Source organism: Rhinatrema bivittatum, chromosome 17 (assembly GCF_901001135.1).
Source record: "Rhinatrema bivittatum chromosome 17, aRhiBiv1.1, whole genome shotgun sequence".
Classification (NCBI taxonomy): domain Eukaryota; kingdom Metazoa; phylum Chordata; class Amphibia; order Gymnophiona; family Rhinatrematidae; genus Rhinatrema; species Rhinatrema bivittatum.
Genome location: NC_042631.1, coordinates 57,112,194 through 57,127,419, shown reverse-complemented (window position 1 = coordinate 57,127,419; position 15,226 = coordinate 57,112,194). Strand labels below are relative to the sequence as shown.

The following is a 15,226-nucleotide window of genomic DNA, read 5'->3' as shown; positions in this document are numbered from 1 at the left end:
CATTTATATCCAAAAAACATTTACAACATTTAAATCTTCCTGCACCTACTTCCTCCCTCCTATTCCCCTTCTTAACACCACAGAAGAACACTATTGTCTCATTCAGAAATCTATATCCATATTGGAATTTATCCAGGAAAGGACGATCATATGCTGGGATATATACTAACACTGGTTCCTATGGATATCTGGGGATTAAGCCATTTTTAATCTTGAAAAGAAGCATTTGAAATGTCCCAAGAAATTCAATTGGCAGCTAGTGGAGCTTTTTTCTTTTTACATTTTTTTATTTATAGCACATCAATAAACATTGAGGAGAAAAACAATATATCATACTCCAGCATAAAATATACTATTTGCTTCTTACAATTACTAATGCAGGTAATTATGAAAAGGACATATGCATGTAAAACTGGGATTTATACACGTAAATGGGCTTTCAAAAACTGCTACTTTTATGCACACAACTCCTTTGAAAATTCATTTCACAGGGCTGAATTGTCAAAAGGTTTTATGTACATAAATGGGCTTAGGAAAATTACTATAATTTTCTGTTTGTAATTCCTTTGAAAATTAATTCTAATAAGTTTGGAATGCATTCTTATTGAACTGACCCTTCAGATGGATTCCTTAAGTTCAAGCTATGCCACTCCCTGTATTTCTCCCAAATTCAATCATTTGTGTCTAGGTTTAATTTCAGTGCATAAGTCATACATTTAATCACAATCTTTGCAACTTTATTGTTCCATATCTACATTCTTGATGTTGTCCAGTCTTGGGCAATCATCAGGAGCGTATTGGCCTATCGAGGGGTCGGGCATGTGCCAGTGGGCCGGTCTAGCTGGTCACATGATTTCGTACAGCTCCTGCCTTGCCTAATTTTACAACCACCGGAATCCAGGCACCAGTCAGTTGTTTGCGGGCTATGGTAGATGGGGACACTTTTTGCCAGCACTGCCTTACAATATTCACAATACCTGGCCCCTGTCTAATTGTAGAACTGTGGGCCAGGCATGGTGCAAAATTGTACGGCAGTGCTGGCAGAATGTGTCCCCAGCTCCCCCAGGCCGCAAACAAGCAATAGAAGAAGAAGAGACCTAGAAAGGCTGTAGGCACCAACTCGCCCTTCTGTGGCCAAAACAAAAGCCCAGTGGGCCACTGGCCCATGGTAGAAAACAGAAACAAGCAGGACTGAAGAGAAGGCTTAGCAGGATGGGATTGGCACACCTCTCCCACAAGATGCTAACTACAAAGGACCTGCAGGGCCGCAGACACTGTTGCTCCTGCCCACAGTTAAAGAAGAAGTCTTCTGGAGCTGGCATATCCCTCTCACCAGTTGCTTAATACAAAGGTCCCAGTACATTCCCTGGTGCCTGCAGCAGAAGAGAAGGCCTGGTTTGTGAGAGAGTCAGTGAATGAGTGTATGTATAAGAGGGAGAGAGCAAGTGAGAGTGAGTATGTATATCAGAAGAAGAGAGCCAATGAGTGTGTGTTTGTGAGGGGGAGAGAGCCAGGTAGTGTTAGTGTGTCTGTGTATGAGGGGGAGTCAATGAGTATGTGTGTATATAAGGGACAGAGAACCTGTGTGTGTGTAATAATAATGAGGGGGAGAAGTCTGTGTGTGTATGTATGAGAGATTGTGAAAATGTACAGTATAATTGTGTTTGAGAGAATTAACATGTGTGTTTGAGAGAGAAGATAGCTTATTCACTCTCTTCCTCCCCTACTAATCCATGACAATTTCAGGGTGACTGGAAATCATAAAGTTCCCCGGTATGGATGGCAGAGGATTTTTCATCCCTATTAGCTTTAATTATTGGATAGTATTTGATGTTTGATATTTTGAGAGATTTTACTTTTGGTAAATTTTTAAACACTTTAATGAGCTTTTTAAATTATTGGATGTTCTAAATATCAGCTATTTTGAAATATTTATTCTTTTTATTAGTATGGTTGACCTCTTTATTATATTTTATTTTTTTTATATTCTTTATTTTGTTTTATGAGGAATGATAATGTTTCTGTTTTTCTATTGCTGCATTGCATACAGAATCTTGCAGTTTTTAATTCAGTTTTTGCACATTTCCATTTATAGTTTGATCTCTTTGTTCTATGTTTGAGGGTCTGTCATGTGCGTTTATGACCAAAGTGAGGTATTCTGATAACATGTAGTTTGTGTATGGATTTATAGCAACCTTGCTTGTTCTATTTTCCTAATAGGAGGTACATTATGTTTTAGAGTCTGTTATAGTTTGTTTTGCCTTTTTATAGGCAGTAGGGCTGTTACTAACTGCCGACTCAAATAGTATGTTATCATATGGCAGGAGTACTTTTTTTTTTTTTTCCCAGAATTTTGGATTATGCAATGTTGTTACTGAGCTGACATCAGCATTTGAATATTTATTTTTGTATGGTGAGTGGTAGAGGGAAATGTCCTTTTTCAGCAGCTTTTCCTGACTCTGGAATTAAGCCAATCCAAGCTACAGATAACTGCGGAACACTGCATTGTTGTATTGTTACCTGCTCTTCCACTGAAAACAAAAAAATATATTCATACTAGTAGGTTTCTTGTTGATTAAAAGTGCTTACTGAAATATTTTATAAATGATATATTAAGGGGTAGATATTAATATATGTGTACACGTGCTTCCCGACACGCACACATGGATGCACCGATTTTATAACATGCACCCGGCACTTCGGCACATAACAGGGGTTACATGTGTGGCCGGGCCCCTTTGAAGATGCGCCTGGCCACGTGCATAACCCTAATTTTTTACGCGCAGGGGATTTAAAATTTGGCAGTATTTAAAATTTGCACTATATTACAATGTTGGAATTTCCTATATTGACTCTCTTTAGACTGTCTTTTATTGAGTAATTTTGTTATACTTAAGTGGACAAGAAACGTGTGTGTATGTATATGTGTGTATATATATTGTGTGTGTATATATACTGTTTAAATGTTTTGTGTGCATGTGCAATTGTATACCTATTAGCCAATATGAATAAAAATTCCTCGGGCTGATTCCTGGCCTCACTTGAAGCTATGGGCTTCCAACAGATAGTAAACTCCCCCACACACAAGGCTGGCCACACCCTTGACTTGATTTTTATCAACTCCCCCTTCAGCGTGAACAGTCCCCCTCTATGTACAACTGTACCCTGGTCTGATCATTCCTTGATCGAGACCAAGCTTTCACTCCCCCAAAGCCCCTTGTCCACACCCCAGCAGCCCATTTCCTTCAATTTTCGCAAATCCTGTGATGTAGAAACCATCACGTTAGCTTGTTCAGACTTAGACAAACAAATTGATCTATCATCCACAGATAATGCATTCTCCTCCTGGGTTAACTGCACACGCAGCATTGCCAATGAGCACTGCCCCCTGATAACAAAATCCATCAACCCATACAGAAAATATAAGAAACCCTGGTACACTCCTTTCCTCAGAAATCTCAAAATCCAACTCAGAGCCACGGAAAGATCGTGGCGTAAACACCAATCCCCCGCAACCAAAACCCTCTACTACCAACGCATGCATGATTACAGAAATTCTATCCAACTTTCCAAACGTGAATACTACGCCAATAAAATAAATGGTCTGCAATACAACCCCAAGGCTTTGTTCACCATGGTTGCTAACCTTACTTCTCCCATACACACACAACAATCGACTATATCCTCCACAAATCGTTGCAATGAATTAGCGCAATTTTTTAAAAACAAAGTATCTTCCATCACAGCACAGTTCTCACACAACAACCTCAATATCTTTCTTCCCATTATCAACTCCCCTAGCTCCCTCTCTTCATTTGAGTCCTCATCCTCCCTGGAAGTAGAGAACATACTTAAGAAAATGAAACCCTCCACACATCCCTCCGAAACGATCCCCTCTAAACTCCTACTTTCTATTCACAATGTGATCGCCAAACCCCTCTCGAATATCCTTAACTGCTCCCTAGAACATGGCATTGTCCCGGACTTTCTGAAACAAGCCATAGTAAAACCCCTACTCAAAAAAGCCAACCTTGACCCCACCATCCTCTCTAATTACAGACCAGTGTCCAACCTACCCCTCCTAGCTAAAGTTATTGAAAAGCTAGTGAACTCACGCCTTTCCGATCATCTTGAGCAGAATAACATCCTCCCTCCTACCCAATATGGTTTCAGGAAGCACTTAAGTACTGAAACACTTCTCCTCTCCCTACACGATACCCTTATCAAAGGAACCGACTCAGGGTCATCCTACCTTATTGCGTTACTTGACATATCAGCTGCGTTTGACACTGTTAATCATGATGTCCTACTCAACATACTTAGAAATATTGGGATTACTGGCAAAGCCATTGATTGGATTCAATCATATCTTCAAAATCGTACTTACACTGTCACTATGGACAATAACCAATCTGATCCCATCAGTCTCCCCCAAGGTGTTCCCCAGGGGTCCTCTCTCTCTGCTACTCTTTTTAATATATACATGCTTCCCCTCACTACGCTTCTTACTAATCTACACATTAAACATTTTATTTATGCTGATGATGTACAAATCATCTTCCCTTTCTCAGACACCATCCAAACCGCTCTACACAGCTGGGAATCCTGTCTTTCCTCTATCAACCAACTCCTAAAGGACATGCATCTAGCTCTTAATTCAAACAAAACTGAGCTTTTAATCATATCCAATAAGCAACCGCTCCCAGACATCCCCCCTGCCTACTCTGCCACCAACTTCCCATCACACACTCGCAACCTAGGAGTCATTATTGATAATCACCTCTCATTCAAACCATTCATCAAATCCATCTTAAAGGATTGCTACTTTAAACTGCAAACAATAAAGAAACTCAGACCCTTACTTCATTTCAATGATTTCCGCACTGTCCTCCAAGCTATTATTTTATCTAAGATTGACTATTGTAATGCGCTCTTACTTGGCATTCCTGCAACACACACTAGACCCCTCCAACTCTTACAGAATGCCGCCGCTCGGATATTGACAAACACAAAGAAAAGAGATCACATCACCCCCACACTTATTCAATTACACTGGCTCCCTATACAGTCACGAATTCTTTATAAAACTCTCTCGATCATACACAAGAGTCTAATTAACTCCAACCTCAACTGGATTAACCCCCCCTTCTTACCCCGTACCTCCAAGAGACCCACCCGTCTTGCACTCCAAGGAACACTCCATGCCCAATCTATCAAACCTTTTAAACTCTCCTCCACCATGAACAGAGCTTTTTCCCTTGCCGGCCCAACCATATGGAACTCACTGCCACATGATATTCGCATTGAGACCTATACCCCAGCCTTCAAAAAGAAACTTAAAAAATGGCTCTTCCAGCAAGCTTACTCCATCTCACCCCCCATTACTTAACTGCCCCTTACTAATTGTTTATCTGATATCCTGGTATGAACGCCTTTTTGCCTGATGATTTTGTACTGTGCAATAATCTGTATATAGGTTCTGTTAGAGCTCAATCCCTTAGCATATACCCTTAGCATTTCCTCTTTGATGTTTGTATTTAATGTAAGAGCTCCTTCCAAAAATTTTTTTTTTTTTTCTTTTATATATGTTACCTAGCTACTATATTATCTGTTTTTTGTAAGGGCTCCGCCCAATGGTTTTTTGTTCACTGTAAACCGATGCGATGTGCGAACGGACATCGGTATATAAGAAATGTTAAATAAATAAATAAATAAATAAATGCAGCATATAAAAGTTGATATATAGGGTATAAAACTCTCTCTCCTCTCCATATTCCTAACAGGTAACAGGGTGAGATTTGAATTCATACCTACTTATAGCAGTTATTTTATGAGCCACCTGTAGCTACATTTGCATAATGTCTCATACTCACTACATACAAATTTAACTATCTAGAATACTGCATATACTCCAGAAATCTGGATTTATATTTCTCACAGGACAAGCAGGATGGTAGTCCTCACATATGGGTGACATCACAGGATGGAGCCCAATCACGGAACACTTTTGTCAAAGTTTCTAGAACTTTGACTGGCACCTACTGGGCATGCCTAGCATGGCACTAAACCTGCAGCCAGCAGGGGTCCCCCTTCAGTCTTCTTTTTCCACGCAGCAGTAGCCACGCGGGTTAAGGAGCTCCACAGAGATTCCTGACAGGAATTTTCCTCACGGAATTACTAAAAACTTTCATACCCCACAGGGGTCCCTCTTTCGAATTTTTGACTCCGCGGTACTCCGGTAAGTTTTTTACCCGTTTTCGGTCGATTCCCATCGAGTTTGACCCTCGCAGTCTACTGGCCATCGACCGCACCACGGCTCAAATTTTTCAAAGGCCATGGCATTGGGGTTCCGTCGGTGCCCAGACTGTACTCGCACCATGTCCATAACAGACCCTCATAAAATCTATGTAATGTGTCTCGGGTGCGAGCATAATGTCCTGACTTGCACCAAATGTGCCTTAATGAAACCAAAAGGTCACAAGGCCAGAATTGAGAAAATGGAACTTCTCTTCTGTTCTCAAACTCCGACGCTGTCCATTGCATCAACGTCGTCTGAACCGGCATCGTCCACTTCAAGCCAGTATCGGCCACCAGCCGGTGACCGTCCTGCATCGACGACTTCTCGGCCTTCGACTACCTCTACTCCTCCTCAGGACTGAGGGGATCATAGAGAGAAACATCGCCATTGATACCGGATGTCTCGGACCATTGATGAAGGAAAATCATCGACCGAGCCATCGTCCGAGCCGCCATCGAAGAAACCCCATCCAGAAAAGGCATCAATCCATTCTGCGACCGAGTCATCAAGGCAACCCTCACCCGGACGGGTATCGGGAGCCGCGACTCCGCCTTTAACGGTGGTACCTCCGGCTATGCCTCTGCCTCCTTCTTCCCTTCCGGAGCCGGGGCTGCTTGCTCCAGGTCTCCGTGATGAACTGGTCTGGATGGTTCAGGAGACCAGACTCCAAGTTCCCCCGGTGCCGGAATCTGTGCCTGTCACGGAACCGACCATTGATCCCAATCCGGCAGCATTGACACCATTGCTCTCGAAGATGGAAGCGTTTATAGCCGCTTTTCCACCGATGGATCCTGGGTCACCGATGGTTCCGGTGCCTTCCCCGCTTACCCTGTCATCGGGAGGAGAAACCCCATTCTGCATTCCTCCATCAGGAGTCCTGCCGATGCCTCAAGCATCGATGCCGATGCGCCCATCTGCGCCACCGATCCATCCATCGATGCCCTTGATGCCTGCACCAGTGCCCTCGATGCCTTCATTGGTGCCTCCAATACTTCCCTCGATGCCTTCAGAGCCTAGGCCAGGACCTTCAGGAATACCATCGTCCCGTCCTTCTCAGGTTCCTAGAGGGGCAGGTGCTGATCCCTATGACACCTGGACTGACGATTCATTTCAAGACACCGATGATTCACCATCGCCACATTCTCCTACTGAAAATAGGAAGTGTTCTCCTCCAAAGGACTTGTCCTTCATAAATTTTGTGAAGGAAAATTTCTGAATTGGTTCCCTTACAATTACAGACTGAGCAAGATGATAGGCACCAAATGATGGAGCTGCTACAATTCCTGTATGCTCCCAAGGAAATAACCTCCATCCCTATTCACCAGGTTCTTTTGGATCTTCTCAAAAAGAATTGGGAACACCCTGGTTCCGTAGCCCCAGTCAACCAAAAGGCAGATACCACTTACTTGGTACAGTCAGCCCCTTGGTTCCAGAAACCTCAGCTGGATCACCAATCTGTGGTTGTAGAATCTGCCCAAAAGAGGGCATGATGCTCAAAACCCCATTCTTCCTTCCCTCCAGGTAAGGAGCAGAAATTCCTGGATGCCATTGGCCGGCGTGTCTTCCAGGGTTCAATGCTCATCTCTCGGATCGCCTCTTACCAGCTTAGCCAGACAGATCCTGTTTAATTTGCGGTATATAAATTCTTTTAAATAAAATAAATAAATAAAAAATAAAATATGACCCAATATAATAGGGTCTTATTCAAGCAGGTACAGGACTTTGCAGATGTTCTGCCTCAGCAATTCCAGGAATAGCTTCAAACCCTGGTACACAAGGATTTTGAGGCAGGGAAGCAAGAAATAAGATCCTCTTATGATATCTTCGACACCGCTTCCAGGGTGTTTGCAGCTGCTATTTCTGCAAGAAGATGGGCCTGGCTTAAGTCTTCGGACTTGCGCCCTGAAGTACAAGACAGATTGTCTGATCTGCCCTGCATAGGAGACAATCTGTTTGGCGAACAGATTCAATGGACGGTGGCGGAACTCAAGGAGCATCATGAGACCCTTCGCCAACTCTCTCTGATGCCTTCTGAGTATTCCTCCAAACAGCCATTCAGGAAGGATACTAAAAATTCATTCTTCTGTACAAAGAAGTCCTATCCACCACCATCTAGAACTCGTTCCACGAGGCCTTTCCAAAAGGCCCATTCTCGTCAACCTTGGAAACAAAAGCCGCAAGCAGCTCCTCAGCCGGGCCCTGCTTCTGGCTTTTGACTCCTGCATAGAGAGCAGCAGCCAGCTTCCACTGCCTCAGATACCAGTGGGAGGTCGATTGTGTCATTTCAACAATAGGTGGCACACAATCACCTCAGACCAGTGGGTTCTTGCCATAATCTCTCAAGTTTATCACCTGAACTTTCTCTCCATACCACCGGACTCCCCACCTCTGCTGACGTGGAGAACATCCAACCACTCACCACTCCTGGAACAGGAGTTCTCCCTCCTCCTCCATTCCAGAGCAATAGAACCAGTGCCCTACTCCCAACAAGACCTAGGATTCTATTCCCAGTACTTTCTAATCCCCAAAAAAGCAGGCGGCGTTCGTCCAATTCTGGATCTACTTGCCCTCAACAAGTACCTCCACCGAGAAAAGTTCAAGATGGTAACCTTGGGTTCCCTCCTTCCTCTTCTGCAAAGAGGAGACTGGCTCTGCTCTCTAGATCTCCAGGACGCATACACACACATTGCGATAACTCCTTCTCATCGCAAATTTCTGAGATTTCTGGTAGGCCCCAAGCACTATCAGTACCGAGTGCTACCATTTGGCCTGGCATCTGCACCACGAGTCTTCAAGTGCCTCGTAGTAGCAGCCTTCCTCAGGACTCAAGGTGTTCACCCTATCTAGACGATTGGTTGATCAGGGTTTCCACTCAGCAAACTGCTCTGTCGCCCCTACATCTTACCTTACACACTGTGATTTTGCTAGGATTTCTCATCAACTACAAGAAATCCTGCTTAGTTCCATCTCAAACTTTGTCCTTCATAGAGGCAGACTCGGACACCCTTCAAACAAAGGCATTTCTGCCTTGACAGCGAGCTCTCACTCTCATTTCTCTCGCACACCAGCTACAGTCTCAGCACCGCTCAGCTGCACGCCATTTCCTCATCCTGCTGGGACACATGGCGTCCTCAGTACAGGTTACCCCAATGGCCTGCTTGGCCATGAGAGTCATGCAGTGGATGCTAAGGTCACAATGGACTCAATCCGTCCAACCTCTATCGACCATTGTCCACATAACCGACCCACTTCGTCGGTCTCTAGCTTGGTGGAAAAATCAGATCAATCTCCTCCAAGGCCTACCCTTCCAGGCTCCAGACCCTCAAACAATTCTCACCACTGATGCTTCCAACCTCGGCTGGGGAGCTCATGTCGCCAATTTGCAGACACAAGGAGCTTGGTCTCCAGAGGAAGCCAAATACCAAATCAATTTCCTGGAGCTGTGAGCAATCAGATATTTATTTATTTAAGGTTTATATACTGGCAATCATGAAAACATATCTTGCTGGTTTACATAAAACTGGAGTGCAGAAAAAATACATCAAACTAGAACTGTGGTGACCGAAGGTGCAGTTACATTTAACAAGGGTAGCATAACTTGGAGAAAGGAGGAAGAGAGAGGAAAGAATAGAAATGGTTAAACAATATACACGTTAAATACTATATACAAAAGGCATGGTTAAGGGCTGAATATTTTGAGGAGTCATTAGAATGCGTCATTAGATTGTGTCCGGGAAAGATATGCCCTCAGGGTATTTCAGGATCACCTTTCCAACCAGGTCATCCTGAGTCAGACGGACAGCCAGGTGGCCATGTGGTACGTCAACAAACAGGGAGGGACGGGCTCCTACCTACTGTGTCAGGAAGCTGCACAGATATGGGTGGAGGCCCTCTCCCACTCGATGTACCTCAGGGCCACCTACTTACCGGGAGTGGGCAATGTGTTGGCAGACAAGCTGAGTCACGCCTTTCAACCGCACGAGTGGTCCCTCGACCCCACAGTGGCGGACTCAATATTCCAATGTTGGGGTTATCCTCACATAGACCTCTTTGCGTCACCTCAAAACCGCAAAGTAGAGAATTTTTGCTCTCTCACTCACAGCCAACACTCTCAGCCAAGAGATGCGTTCTCCCTCTCATGGGCAACCGGTCTCCTATATGCATTCCCTCCACTTCCACTTCTCTCGAAGACTCTCGTGAAGTTACTTCAGGACAAGGGAAGCATGATCCTGATAGCACCTCACTGGCCTTGCCAAGTGTGGTTTCCAATACTTCAGGACCTCTCCATTCGCAGGCACATTCCCTTGGGAAAGGACCCGCTTCTGATCACTCAGAACAATGGGTGCCTAAGCCACCCCAATCTTCAGGCCTTGTCCCTGACGGCCTGGATGTTGAAAGGTTAATTCTTCAGCCACTTAACCTTTTGGAGCCAGTTTCCCGTGTCCTGATTGCTTCAAGAAAGCCTTCCACAAGAAAATCTTATCTTTACAAATGGAACAGGTTTAAATCATGGTGTTCGTCTCAATCCCTTGATCCCTTTACCTGTTCCACCACAAAGTTTCCAGACTATCTCTGGCACTTGTCAGAATCAGGTCTAAAAACTTCCTCCATCAGAATGCATGTCAGTGCGGTGGCTGCCTTCCATAAAGGTATCGGGGACGTTCCTATTTCAGTACAACCCCTCGTAACACATTTTCTGAAGGGCCTGCTTTACCTCAGGCCTCCACTGTGCGCTGCAGTCCCTTCTTGGGACATCAATCTGGTTTTGGGTTGGCTCATGAAACCACCATTCGAGCCTCTCCAATCCTGTGATCTTCGCTATCTCACATGGAAAGTGATTTTTCTTTTGGCAATAACATCTGCTCGCAGAGTTAGTGTGTTACAGGCCCTAGTTACCTATCCACCTTACACTAAACTTCTGCAGGACCGGGCAGTACTCCGCACTCACCCTAAGTTCTTACCTAAGGTAGTATCGGAGTTTCACATTAATCAATCCATTATACTACCTACCTTCTTTCCCAGGCCCCACTCCAATCCAGGAGAACAGGTTCTGCATACCCTTGTAAATGTGCTCTAGTGTTCTATCTAGTCCGTACAGCTGCCCACAGGAAAAGCACTCAATTGTTTATCTCTTTCCATTCCATCAAATTGGGGCAGCCTGTGGGTAAGTGGACTGCATATCTGGTTAGCGGACTGCATATCCTTTTGCTATCAGCAAGCAGGCATTCCACTTCAAGACCGTGTTAAAGCACACTCTGTGAGTGCCATGGCGACTTAAGTAGCACACCTACACTAGGTGCCGCTTCCTGACATTTGCAGGGCTGCTACCTGGAGTTCTCTCCATACCTTTACAGCCCATTATTGCTTAGACAAGGCCGGAAGACAAGATTCCCTCTTCAGCCAGTCTGTCTTGCGCAACCTTTTTACAACTTGACATACCAACAGCCTTCCGCCTGCCCATTAGGGTTCAGGATGCCCTCTACCAAATTCCACCCCAGTCCTTGTGCCTATTGCACATCTTGGGTACATTTGGTGCATTTCTCGGGCATCCTCTGCTCGGTACTCACCCATATGTGAGGACTACCATCCTGCTTGTCCTGTGAGAAAGCAAATGTTGCTTACCAGTAACAGGTATTCTCACAGGACAGCAGGATGTTAGTGCTCACGAAACCCGCCCGCCACCCCATGGTGTTGGGTTCGATACATTTTCTTATTTTATTTTCGGCAATTCCTGTAGCTTTAAACAAGACTGAAGGGGGACTCCTGCTGGCTGCAGGTTTAGTGCCATGCTAGGCATGCCCAGTAGGTGCCAGTCAAAGTTCAAAAAACTTTGACAAAAGTGTTCCATGATTGGGCTCCATCCTGTGATGTCACCCATATGTGAGGACTAACATCCTGCTGTCCTGTGAGAACACCTGTCACAGGTAAGCAACATTTGCTTTTCTGAATTTAGCATAAACAATTGGAGTGTGATATGTCCTATGTAGTAATCTAAATAACATTTCTCTGCTCTTGCAAGTAAGATATATTTTGAGAGGTTCATCAAATTCATTTCTATTCCTTAACTCCAAGATCATCTGTTATGTCAGAGTTCCATTTTTGTGTGTTCTTGTGGTGCTACTTCTCCTAACTCCTCTCTAAGGCCTGGATTCTCTAAGGTCGCAGACTTTAGAGAATCTAGCGGTAATGGGGGGGGCAAAGTGGGGGGGGGGCAAAGTGGGGCGGCGGGCCTGTGAAAGCCGGCAGCCATCGCACCACTGCGGTGTGCTGGCTGCCGGCTTTCGCACCAAACAACTACACCATAAAAGGTGTAGTTATTTGGCGCGAAACTGGCAGCGATAAGGGTCCTTACCTTTCATAGTCAGCGATGTCTTCGTGGCTTCGACCCTGGTGCCACCCGACTCCTCCCTTCCGGTGCTGACGCCGCCCAGAATCCGCCCCGATTTAGGTATCGCACACGAAAAGTCCCTTTTCGCGTGCGATCCCTTTAGAGAATGACCCCCTAAAACGTATATGGATACTGGATAGCAATTTTCATCAGAACATAAAAACTCTTCAAGCCCTTTGCTTTCTGAATTTACTGTCTCTTTCCATCCATTTAGTAATAGCCCTATGTATTTGCAGATATAAATAATGTACTGTTGTGTCCATCGCTGCTCGACACCCTCACTCTGCCCTCTCTACCTCTGTGGCGACTCCCTTTGGGTCTGATGGACGGCTACAGCCACGGCATCTCCATGCCGTCTCCCTCCGACATCCCCAGACCGGCTCGACGCTGCGGATCCGGCTATGTTGCCTGATAAAGTAGGGCGCGTGCGCTCCGACTAATGTACCAGCAAGGGCGCGAACCTCAGGGGCGTCCCCCTGAACTGACATAATCCGCTTCCAATATAAAAGGTCTCAGTATTCACTAACTAATTGAGTTAGCAAGGACTATTACAAGGATTTGGACTCGCTACAAATTCTTCCAAGCTACTCTGCCTTTTCGGACTTACCAGGGAATCGGTACTCGCTCCTCGAGGGCCCATGTTCCTGAATACTTTGAAGATTCTCTACTGCCTGGAAGCTATCGTAGATACAGACATTTATGAGTTACCATCGCTCTCTCAGAGCTTTCCCTGGAACCAGGTACTCGCTCCTCGAGGGCCTAACCCTTTCCAGCTACTGAGCCTCTTTAAGACCTTATGTGAGATTGGTTATCTAGTTCTGGCTATGAACACAGCATACCCTGTCTACTCACTATCTATAGTCTCTCTACAGCTCAGCCACCATGGGATCGCTGTTCCAGTAACTGAGGGACTTCAGCCCTGCCGGGCATATCAGCTCACTACTGCCACCTCTGGTGGTTCTACTAACCTGTCTAATAAAAGAATTATCTGTGTCTGTCTCCATAACCCAGCCTAGCTTGTGGTCCCTTTCAGGATATCCTCCTGGGGGCGCTGTCATCTGCCATCGGCCTAAGGATTCACCTATCTACCTTCCTCTACAGCTGAGTGCCTTTTCCAAGCACTCCGCTGGTACAGATTGCTACTTCTTCCATCAGGGGTCTTCAGTAACAGTTCATAACAGATTTTTATCTACTCCCTTTACAGGAACTGAGCATATCAGATTGCTAACTCCTCCTTCCACAGGAGTAGATTCACACAAGATTGCTAACTCCGCAGTCTATACCCTAACAAAATTGCCAACTCCTCCCTCTCCTGGAGAAGAGCATTACAGATTGCTAACTCCTCCCACCAAGGGAGCTGATTCATTACAGATTGCTAACTCCTCCCTCTCCTGAGGAGATTCCTAATAGATTCCTAACAGATTCGTAACATGTACATGAACAGATATCTGGAACTTAGCCCATAGCTCTTGAAAGGTCTTGACATTTTTGTTCTCAAGTAACTGCCCAATAAATTAGAATCCCTGTTTCTTCCATGCTAATGCATCAGGTGAAAATGTATTTGGGTTCAAGTAAGAATTGAGGAATAATAAATAATACACTGGAGTCACTGGTTGAGTATATAGAAATAGAATTCTTTATTGGAGATAAAACAGGGGAAATATAGCACAAATAAATCAGTACTCGGCACCATAGGAGCTCTTTTTTTAGTTACTATTTCTTCTCTATCTTGGCATGGGTTTCTCTCACCTTTTAGCTAAGTGAGATTCCCTAATGGGCAGGGTATCCTTAATTGGTTAGGAAAAACATCTTCCAAAACTTGCAAAAATGTTAAACACAGCCTAATTCACAGAGTGCAAAATCCACTCTCCCCAGGGGTTGAAGAATCCAGATGAATGTTTTCATTTGAACTCAAGTGATTCTTAATCACAATTAAATGATGCTTTCTTGTCTCTTTCTTAATTGAATCCCTGATGGGAGGGTTCCTCTTCAGGCAGGAAGCGACATCAGAAATCTTTCTCCTGATTCTTTTAACCAAAATCCTTTTCCCCAAAAATGAAGTTAACACAAGAGTTGCTTAACACAAGAGTTGCTTCTTGCTTTGGGTCACAACCATACCTTCTTCCTCTTTGATGGTGCGGATGGGCAGGTCTTCCCTAACCTGGGCAGCCCCAGACACAGGGTTCCTCATGCCCTGAGTCCAGGGCTCTTGTTGGTTTCTGTTTGAATCCAATTTCCTTTCACCCCCTGCCATTGAAGCAGAGAATAATATTGGAGTTGCATCAGAAGTGTAGTATCAGGCTATTTGGTTAAGAGTAATAACCGCCACATCAAGACAGTTACCCCCATGCTTATTTGTTTTCCCAGACTGTACAGTTCAATGTCCTTGTTGGTTGCTGTTTGAATACAATTCCTCTTTCCCCCCTGCTGATGAAGCATCTAGCAATTATGGAGTTGCATGCTTATTTGTTAAGGGTAGTATCCGCCATGCCAGCAAGTTACCCCCATGCCTCTTACTACATTCCCCACCCATTGACTTT

At 44.7% G+C, this 15,226-nt stretch overlaps 1 protein-coding gene across 1 annotated transcript in view; it reads left to right on the top strand.

Moving 5' to 3' along the window:
- TESMIN (testis expressed metallothionein like protein) overlaps window positions 1-15,226 on the top strand; it is a gene marked incomplete in the record, with an annotated part of 1,041,263 nt that overhangs the window by 370,360 nt on the left and 655,677 nt on the right.